The sequence below is a fragment of the Balaenoptera musculus genome, chromosome 4 (genome assembly GCF_009873245.2).
Source record: "Balaenoptera musculus isolate JJ_BM4_2016_0621 chromosome 4, mBalMus1.pri.v3, whole genome shotgun sequence".
Classification (NCBI taxonomy): Eukaryota; Metazoa; Chordata; class Mammalia; order Artiodactyla; family Balaenopteridae; genus Balaenoptera; species Balaenoptera musculus.
In genome coordinates, this window is record NC_045788.1 from 46,453,886 (window position 1) to 46,464,599 (window position 10,714).

The 10,714-nt window shown below is 35.7% G+C and overlaps 1 long non-coding RNA gene across 1 annotated transcript; it reads left to right on the top strand.

Annotated features, from left to right (window-relative positions):
• The first annotated feature begins 876 nt into the window (after window positions 1–876).
• LOC118894183 lies at window positions 877–10,187 on the top strand. Its single transcript, XR_005019664.1, has 3 exons — window positions 877–1,004; window positions 8,516–8,590; window positions 9,972–10,187. It is a non-coding gene; the product is annotated as an uncharacterized LOC118894183 (long non-coding RNA).
• Window positions 10,188–10,714: the final 527 nt, after the last annotated feature.

Sequence of the window (10,714 nt, forward strand, 5' to 3'; positions counted from 1 at the left end):
GAAGGAGCTTAGGAAAAATTAAAAGGTGACTCAAGATGCCTAATGCCTGGGTACAGATCCCATTTAAGTCACAAACCATCTATAAGGTCAAGGGTAAGTCAGGAGTCATTAATTCTCTCATTTGTCAAATGGAAGAGATAATCATATCTGTCCTATCTAGCTTAGAGGCAATTGCTTCAGAGAGAATAAACCCACAGGATTCAAGAGATTAGCAAAACTTTAGCCTTCATTTAGATAAAATTGAAAGCTGTAGTGGTACTTGCCATTGTCCACCTAAATTTGTACATTTCTGGGAAACTATAGTTGATTTTTAAAGTTAGCTTCAGCTACCCAATTAAAACTGATAGTTTTCCGATTATAATTGTCGATTGAGTTTCTTTCCTTTAATTGTTGAGAGGGGGGTAAATTATGACTTCAAAACAGAGGAGTTTTCTTGTAATACACCAATTTCAACCAGATTTCTAATTCTTGGGTTGTAACTTATGGACTAACATTTTCATTATGTTTTAAATCTCAATAATTTTTGAAGTAGTTACTGTGGGCAAGGCACAGTGCAGGGAGGGCAGCAGAAGGTGAGGGTTTGATGATGAATGAACCTTGGACCCCTCTGTGAAGAGCTTGCAGATGTGGTGGTTATTTGTTTAAAGGCTACACTGAAGCTCTGGTTGGAAATTAAATTTCTCAAGGAGACAGCAAAGCAAGGAAAGAAGAGGCCTCATGATGTAATCAAGATATTTCTGACGAATGCCTCTTAGACAAGGCAACTGGGACAGATTAATCAGTAGAGTCAGTTACAGCTGGGAAAAATAAGTGATGCATAAACATCTTAAAACATATAAATCTACTTTCCTTTAATTCTCTCTTGATGCCGGGTCAAGGTCTTTGCTTTGTGTGTGGATCTGTTGTTGGTTGGAGCTCACCTTCGTCTGTTAAACCATAGAGCATCATTCATATTCCAGTTTTAGCTTTGTTGAGTGGTGCAAGAACTTAAAGACACGTGCATGGTAAGGTCACTCAATGTAAAATATGTCAAGATTTGAAAAATATTTTTCTTGGCCTTGTTTTTCACCTAATTTGACTGCAATTTTTCTTTAAGCTACCAACCATTATGAAGCTTTTCCAAACCACTCATATTAATTTTCATAGAAACAACTCTTTTTTTACTCTCATATCTTGTTAGTTTATGTAACATTTGATTAAATTACATAATAAAAACAGCAAGTGTAATTGCACAAACAGTTTTTAGAATAAACTATTTGTCTCTACTGACTGAGCATATAGGTCAGTAAGTATACACAGATGGATTGGAGGTTCATTTTTTTGTGCCAGGAGCCTTCAGCCCTGAAGTGTGGTGGGGAAGGAACCCATTTACAGAGAGGGGAAGAGCCTCCCCTAATCCTGTGAATTAGTTACCTGGAGTTAAGGGCTTCTACTGTACATTCAAAGGCTAGTGAGATAAAAGGAGGAATTGGTGATTAAGAACAAGGTATGTGAGAGGAGTGACAGTGAAAGCAAAGGTGTTTGGAAGAGAGTACTTTGCAGAGAGAGGGGAGTCTTAACTGATGGAGTTACAGAGAGGTCAAGTAAAGTTAACTGATTAGGGGTGGGGTGGAAGATTGCAGTACTTGGGGAATAAATGGGTGATAGATAATTAAGGGAAGGGAAGTAGTAAGAGTGGACTCTGCTTTTGTTATGTTTGGCTGAGAAGGAAGATAGATTGGGTGGAGTTTGAGGAAGAAACCAGGTTGAGAAAAAGTTTGGTTTTGGAGTTTGGGGTTTTGTTTTTGGATTAGCATACACTTAAACATTTTGGAAAGGAGCTAGTAGAGAGGAGTAGGTTAAGAATGTAAAGGGCTACATTTAAATATATTAGAATATATGGAACATGATTTCTTAAGGCAGTGCCCTCTTATAGATCATTTTCCATTTTAGAGGCTCAATAAATTATGGAATGAATGGTCTTCAGAGTTACCAAAAAGAAGAAAATTGAAAACACTGCCTGACTAATAGAAAAAGAAATTTGCTTGAGGATGTAAGGTAGTGTGTGCTTATATTAATTCACTTGGATTAAATGTGTACACCTGAAAAAATGGGCATGGTTGTCTGATAATATCTCAAGTAGAGAATCTGTAAAAATGTCTATTTATTTAAGAAAAGAAACTAACTCTGCTTTGAAAAGAGTAATTGGTCCATTAAAACCTGTTAGGTATCACTATCAGATATTATGTTTACTAAGAAGCTTATGGCATATGCAAATATTTTATAATGTTAAATGGGAAAAGTAGAATGTAAAATTGTACAAACAATATGATTACAACCATGTTAAAATACTTATATAAAAGGCAATTTGTTATATCTTAGTACTTTTAAGTGATTAAATGAAGCAGTGGGGTGGGGGGGAGCAGATATTTTTACTTACTCCTGAAAACCTATTTATTCTTTTCAGGATAAGTATGCTTTTGACTCATTTGCATTTTTTAACATTATTGAGCATATCCCCTGATCATAAGATCTGTTTCTCTACAAGTAATGAGTTGATAGCATAACATGCAAAAAGAGGGCAAAATCCCTAGCACTAGGCTAAGGGGCCACATATTTCCCCTCCCTCTTCTCTCTCCCATTGGCAATCAGTTAAGTGCACTCTCCCACTGAGTGACTTCAAATGTGACTTCAGTATCCCTCTCAACATTTGTCTCTAACAATGATGCCTAACACTGTGCCTGGTACATAGTAAACATTGAATATATTTTTATTGAGTGAGTGAATAAACTTGGCACACAAGATGGAATCTATTTTCGATCTCTGCCATATGTCAAAGTAAATAACAGAGGGATTCACAAGATAAATGTTAAAGAGAGACATAGGAAAGAGAGAAAAAATTCGAGAAAAAAATGTAAGATAAAATTTATCTGATTTTAATTGCAGGACAACTTTCTGAGTAGGGAACCATTAGAAGAAATCACAAAGGAAAACAAATAAATAGATTGGATTACCCAAAAATCAAAACTGTTGTATTTTAAACAATTTTTAAACACTTAAAAGCAAACAGAATATTTGCATAGATTAAATAGATTGCATAAATGCTAAACCTAAACAACTTTAAGGTTGTATAGGTTTAACAACTTTAAGTTGTATAATTGTATGTATATTGTTAAAAAACACTAGGATAATTTAAAATTGCAAAGTTTATAAACAGAGGGTAAACAACCAGTAAATATGTAAGAAAATATTTAATCTCAGTGATCAAAGAAAACAATGCTAATAATCTCATAACTAATAAAATAAGTTTTTTAAAATGTTTACATTAAGATTGGCTTATTGTGGTAAAAATATTTTTTAAAGCAATACAGATAGATCAAGCACTGTAAAATATGCCTTCATGCCTTTTGATTTAGTAATTTCCCTTCTAGGAATATATCCATAGAAAGCAATCTAGAACACATCCTTTTGATGTAGTAATTTCCCTTCTAGGAATATATCCATAGAAAGCAATCTAGAACACATGAGAACATTTTTGCATACAAAGATAATCATTACAAAGCTAGTTATTGTAGAGAAAAATAGAAACAATCTAAACACTGAACTATTTGTAATCATTACAAAGCTAGTTATTGTAGAGAAAAATAGAAACAATCTAAACACTGAACTATTGGGAAGTAGTAAAATTCTGGTATAAATGGTATAAAAAAAATATTAACCAGCCATTAAAACTTGTTGTTCTAACTTGGAATCCTCAGAAAGGGACCTTGAAAAAAGGATTTGTGTGCAAGAGTGTTATTAGGAAGAATTCCTGTGAAAAATCAATATAATTTCAGGAAGGATGGCAAACATGCAGCCCCATAGAAAGTAATTTTGCTCAATCTGCTTTATTCAGACTACCAATTTAAACTTTAACGTCATCCAGAAACACCCTCACAGACACACCCAGAAATAATATTTAATCAAAATCTGTGCACCCTGTGGTCCAATTGTGTTAACACATAAAATTAACCATCACATGGAGGATGAAGAAGAAAGGAATCAAAGACAATTCTCTGTGTTCTACCTTAGATCCTTGTGTGAACAGTGGGTCCATAATTTCTGAAGAGAGTATGGAAAGAAGGACAGACTTGAGGTACCGGTGAGAAGTTTAGTGCTGGACATGTTTTGTGGAGCGTATATGGGGCATCCAATTGTAAATAAACTGCTTTGGATTTGGATTGGAGATACAGAATTGACAGTGGTCAGTATATAAGCTTTAGAAGGAGAGGATGAAATTCCCCAGAGAAAGTGTGTATAAAAAGAAAGGGTAGAGGGTGAAGGATGGAACCCTGGAGGATTATAAATAGGAAAGGACAGGAGAAAGTCAAAGTCACAGAGGCAAGATAACAGAATGAGACCAGGAACCCAAGGCAGGAGTTTCAGGAATGAAGAAGAGGAAAACTATCATCCACTGCCAAGAGGTCAAATATGGTAAATACTGAAAAACGTCCAACAGAAATAGCAAATAGGAGGTTAGTGTTATCTCCAGGGAGAAAACCTTACAGAGGTGGAATGGATTGAGAAGTGCCAATACAGAGGAGGTAGAGACATGAAACATACACTTACGCTGTCAGCAGCTTAGATTGATGGAAAGTGAAGAGATGACCCAGGATGGAAATAGGTTAAAGAATATTTTTCTAAAATGCTGAAGGGAAGATCAGGGATGGGAAGAGGAAAGACAGGGAACAAGGTCCCTGAAGAAGAAGGAGATCAGAAAGAAATAAGACCCAGAATACATGGAAAGTTTGGTTTCAGGAATGCTGGTATTACTGCCCATTCTTTTCTGGTCCAAATAAACACATGGAAGTTTGTCATTACAATATTAAATTGCATTCTATCATAGGTGATGAATAAAAATTTCTGTATTTTAGATGTTACCTTTATATATAACCTTAGTACAGTGCTTAGTTTCATGATTTCAAAAAATATCTTTATCCAAATGGAATAATATATTTGAAACTACTGTGTAAACTCTAAAGAACTATATAACTGCCAGCAGTAAAGTCACTGGGAGCGATTTGAAAGAAACGTAATTTCTGTTCTTTATTCTCTACCTAAATAATAATAATATGTCCCAGGGCATATGTTCCTTTTGTAAGAGGTTCACAAAATCCCACTTTCTTTCTTTTTATCTTTTTTTTCTTTTTAAAATACCTCCCAAAGATCTTCTTTGCTTTCTATCTTATGGTCCAGTTTTTTCCTGCACTGCTCTAATGATCTTTTCATAGTTCTCTATTTTGCTAATTTCTGCCCCCTTGAATCAATCCTGGACCTGTAGCCTAAATTTAATTTTCCTCAAACACTGATTGCTACTTCACTATTCTAGTCAAAATCCTTCAATAGCTCCCCAATTTCCCTGCATTAAACGCAGAATAAAGTCTGTATTTCTTAGCCTGGAATTCAAGGCACTCCATAATCTGGTCTCCACTTTTCTCTTTAACCTTCTCTCTAACTTCTACCTAGTACCTACCTATCTTCCACCCCCTTCAAATTGATATGTTTTGTTTCTTGAAGTCATCTAGATGGACCGTATTTTTTTTTTTATTGGACCGTATATTTTTATAAGGGTTGTGTATTTCCCAACTTTCAGAAGCACCGTTCACACTGCAACGTGGTTGGTGCCCACTAGCGTTGTACAGCTTACAACCTGCATAAATGGATGTGATGGCCCCTGTCACAGAGCAGAAATATTATTCCAACTAATGAACTCCAATTATATCATGACCTGCCTCTGGATTTCCCTCTCTATTCTTCTGCAAACGTACATATAGGGAAATTATAACTAATTCAAATTCAAACCCAGTATTCAAAATCCTCCATCAGCTAACTTCTCTGTAACCCTCTTACCTTATCCTCAACATGAATTCTCCATTATGAGTGGGCTGTTGTCTACCATCAGGTCTCTACATATAGAATGCCCACCTCTGAGCCATTTCATTCTTTTTCCTTCAACCCTCACTCTTTCCCACCCTCTTCCAACAATTCAAAGACAATCCATCTTTCATGAAACAAAATAGTTTTCACCATCTCTATAAACCTTCAATGATTGTTCTACTCCACAATCATCCTTTCTTTCCTGAATTAGTATTAAGGTTATAATATGTGCTGTAATATTTAGCACTTGGTTAAAATCACATCTTCCATTCATTCATTTGTCATGCATCAAATTTTGTCAACCACCAACTAGACTATGATTCTTCAGTGGTTGAAACTTTGGCTTTTATAACATTTATATCCCTTGAGCATAATACACAGTCATATAATATTTGCTTGTTGATTTGATATTTTCACTAAAATTTAAAAATGATAAAGCTAACCCTTATGTTAGTCTGTAAGATTCTTAAAAAGTTAATTTGTAATTTGCAGTGTAATTTCATAGGGTTTTTTTTACTGTCCAGCATGCTTCTATTGTCTTTGAGTTCCATTAGGAAACTATGCTTTTATTTCTGTATCTGGTATGACTTTATGAAACCCAAGAAGAGCCAATGGTTTATCTTTCCTGGAGTTTGTGACCTGAGGCTGCTGGTGCCTTTCTGGACTGCCATGGGGAAAACATCTCCTTAAATAATGAAGACAGAGAAATATAGAAAGAGTAGAGAGATGGAGAGAGAGAACTGTAATGAAATTCTTTGAGCCCGTAAATCCTTTTATATTTGAGGTCTGCTGCACCCCTGGATTGGCCGTTTATATGAGTCAATAAATTCCCTGTTTAGGAACTAAGCCACTTTGAATTGGGAGGGTTTCTGTTATTTTGCAACTGAGAGACCTGACTCTTACATTTGTAATATATAAACTTAAGAATGCTAAAATATGGGCTTCATTAGGAAAAAGGGAGTCATGCCAGAATATTGAAGAGGATCAAAGTATTGTAAAATACACCTACTATTTAAAAAAATTGAAGCTAGTGTATAATGAAGAAACTTGGGAAAGGAAGTGTATGAATTATACTTGAACTATAACATTTATACATCTCTTTTTGTTCATAATGTTTTCTTAAGTATCTTTATCAACATCTGTCAACAAAACTTATTTCTAGCAAACTATATCCAAGGAGGTGAAGGGGTTTGAATTAGTATCTTTCTTACAGATATTTTAACCATTTATACTATTGGTATTCTTCAGAGATTAACCCTTTGCCCAAAACATAGAAAAATCATTGCTATGACTGAGTTTGAATTATTTTACAACATGTTTATAATGTTTTATTATCCATTTAATTCAAGGGTAGTGATGATTACATTTATTTGAACTAGCCATAGGCTTGAAAGTAGAGTGCATTCTTTGGGTTGTATTACACAAGGTATTTTTAGAGAATAGATGATCTTATTCCTTTGTCCTTTATTCAGTTATACTTGGCACTCAGAAGCCTAGCTTTTGCATTGCATGTACATGCTTAAAGAGGAGCTTAGAGAAGTTCTCTTTTCACCCAACTGTGGGCAGAAAATGACATACTGTGCAGCACGTGCCAAGTAAAGAAGCAAATTTCCCACAGAATCACGAGACAGCCCCATCTGTAACTCTGGGGTAGCTGTGGTCTCATGCCAAGTCTTTGCTCTGGAAGAGTTAAATAGGACTCTTTCCCAGAACTTCTGAGAATAGTCATGTCAGTTGAAGGTCTGATGCCAAGTATCTGATAACCACTGGCCTAGACTCATAGGAGTCCTTTCTACCTAGCAGCTGCCTGGCTTGCTGCAGTTCACTTAGGAGAGGCCATGTTGCTCTTTGACAAAGCAGTGTCTTAATCTGGAAGACCAAGACCCACTTGGATAATCCTGAGATTAGTAACAACTTAAATTACGTTGTATTTACCCTCTTGGTAGAGTTGTGAAAACTTCTTATGCATTTTAGAAAGATTTCCACTTAAAATGTGTTGAAATAGAAAATTTTGTGTGGAAATTATAGTTGTCCGATATCTGAGAAAAAAATAGCTGGGCTAATTTTCTGTCCTTGGTGATTGATGAGATACAAATCACCAGATAGGCATTTCTATATTGAATTTGTATTGCAAGCTGAAAAACTAAACCAGTTTTAAATTTGATAATCTTCAGGGAGCAATTATGTCATTTTGAGGTGAGGCAGTAAATAACCTATCTTACATACTTCTAATTCTAATCTTCTGTTGTGACTGACCAGAGACTGGCTAGTTCACCTAGGAATAAACTGGGGCACTGAGAAAAAGCAGTAGAAGGTGTGTAATTTTAGAGACAAGGGCCTGAGAGAAAATACTGTTTCTTAGGGTGGCCCTTGAGGGAATAGTGCTTTATTGTTGCAAGCATGCCTAAAGGGCTTCTTCCTTTTGTTTATTTCTTTTAGTGCCTATGTACTCATCTGTGTTAGTATTAATAAATTACTCTTTGCTTAAGCACTTCATGTAAGAGCCTATTTTCCCCATAGCCTGGAACAATGCCACCACTATCACAAGACGAAACAAGCATGAAAGATTGAGGAGTGCCTTGGTGAAGCAACATTCTGCTTTATTTTCTTTGCTCTTCAGATAATGACTTTGGGGAAGGAAGAGAGACTCCAGAACTACTTTGTTCTCTTCAAAGACTGAGCCTCAGGAGAAGAAGTAAGAAGACAAGACACCTTTCCAGCTGAAGGGCCACAAAACACGCCAGCCCTGTGCCTTTATTTTATTATATTGATGATACTGAGTTCAAAAATTACTTACTTAAAAAAAAAAAAAAACAGCTATGGGTAGTGGATAGAAGAAAACTAATGGTAGTGTTTAAATCAAACTTTAGTTTGTTCACATACATTCTCAGTTACGTTTCCCCTTGAAGAGTGCACAATTTTAATGCACAAGAGGAAAAAAAAGGAAATGAAAAACCTCTAGATTCTCATCACGCAATCAAATAAATAAAAGAGCATGTCTTCATAATTGTTGGACATACACAGATGAGTAAAGAATTGCTGAGATTTACTGTTAATTGACGTGCTAGTTTCCAGTAAAAAAAACACAAACATGAACCCTTGGACTGTCAGTAAGTACAATGTGGAGTGAAACTAAGTGGCTGGTGATGTAGTTTTAGAGGAGCACCTAGACCATGGAAGGGAGAAAAGGAAACAGAAGGGGAGGATTTTCTCCAGGAGCATAATCTTTCCAGGTCAGTCCCTCTTCTCCAAGCTCAGTGACGTCTAGGCTCCTGTCCTAACCATGGGCTATTCAGGTTTTGGCTTGCCCACCTCCAACCAACTGCGTACTCTGTGACCTTGAATAAGCAGTTTCACCTTTCCTGTTCTTGGTTACACACCTGTTGTTATGGACTGAATGTGTGTATCCCCTCAAATTCATAAGTTGCGGCCATAACCCCCCTCGTGACTGTATTTGGAGATAGGGACTGTGAGGAGGCTCATTAAGGTCATCAGGGTGAGGTCCTAATCCAATAGTATTGGTGCCCTTATAAGAAGAGGAAGAGACAACAGAGCCTTCTCTCTCTGCCCTGCGAGGACATAGTGAGAAGGCAGCCTTTTGCAAACGAGATGTGGGCTCTCACCAGAACTGAATCTGTAGGTCCCTTGATCTTGGACTTCCCAGTCTCCAGGACTATGAGAAATGTTTGTTGTTTAAGTGACCAGTTTATGGTAGTTTGTTATAGCAGCCTGAAATGACTAAGACAACTGTAAAATGAGAAAAATGAGGTATATAGATCACCTCTTATACCTTTTCAACACTAACATTTTATAACTGAAGTTAGAGGTTTGAAACAGTAATTAGATATCATATTTTGCCTCTTAGCTGAATGTATATATGTGTGTGTATATGTATATACATATGTCTCTAGATCCTTCTAGGTCCTGTTGTGATTCCTTGTGATTTCTCTAAATGTCCATATTCTCTTATACACACTTGCCATCTCTGAGTAGAATGTTCAGGCTCTCAGATTGTCTCTTGTTGTTCAATCATATCTTTCCCATATTCAAACCACATTTGCCCACTTCAGTTTCAGCTGGACCAGTCAACCCTATGAGAAGTGCCATGGAAGTGTTAAAGAAAAGGATCTAGAGGCCAGAATATATGATAGCAGAAGAGCTTCAGAAGTATGGATGATCTTAGGGTAATTAATAAATATAATTGAGATATTTTAAGGTAGATATAATTATAACAAAAATGCTATTCATGCTGCTATATTTTCCTTACAATTTTTTGATGCCCATTAGGGGTATGAGCCTTGTTAACTAGAATTCCCTCAGAGTCCATGAAACAAATCTCTTCTTGCTGATTAGGTAGTTTATTTTGAATTATTGCTGACAAGGCTTGGAGCTACAGTTACTCTTCTTTGAACCTTGAATAGACAAAAGAAATCCAATATGAGTTTTTTAAAATGAAATTTATACCATGAATTAACACGAAAAAATGTTAGTTGTAATATTAAAACTTTTATATGTGATATTAAAAACTTAATATTCTTAATAAAACCTATAATATATTATAGGACTTAATATAAGTCCTCTAATAGCAGAATTAAGTATTTTATTATCAAAAGTATTAAAAAAAAACCCAGCTCCAAAGCCTTTTTTGAAATAGGTAGGAATATAAACTTTTGCATATTTATTTACACCAACACATATTATCATTGTTTTAGTATTTGTTCTTGTGTTCTTTTTTTAACTTTGGGGGGAAAAAGTGAAAGATAAGTTATTGACCCTTGAGCTGGAAAGTCCGAGAGTTGGGCCAGTAGATTGAGGTGCT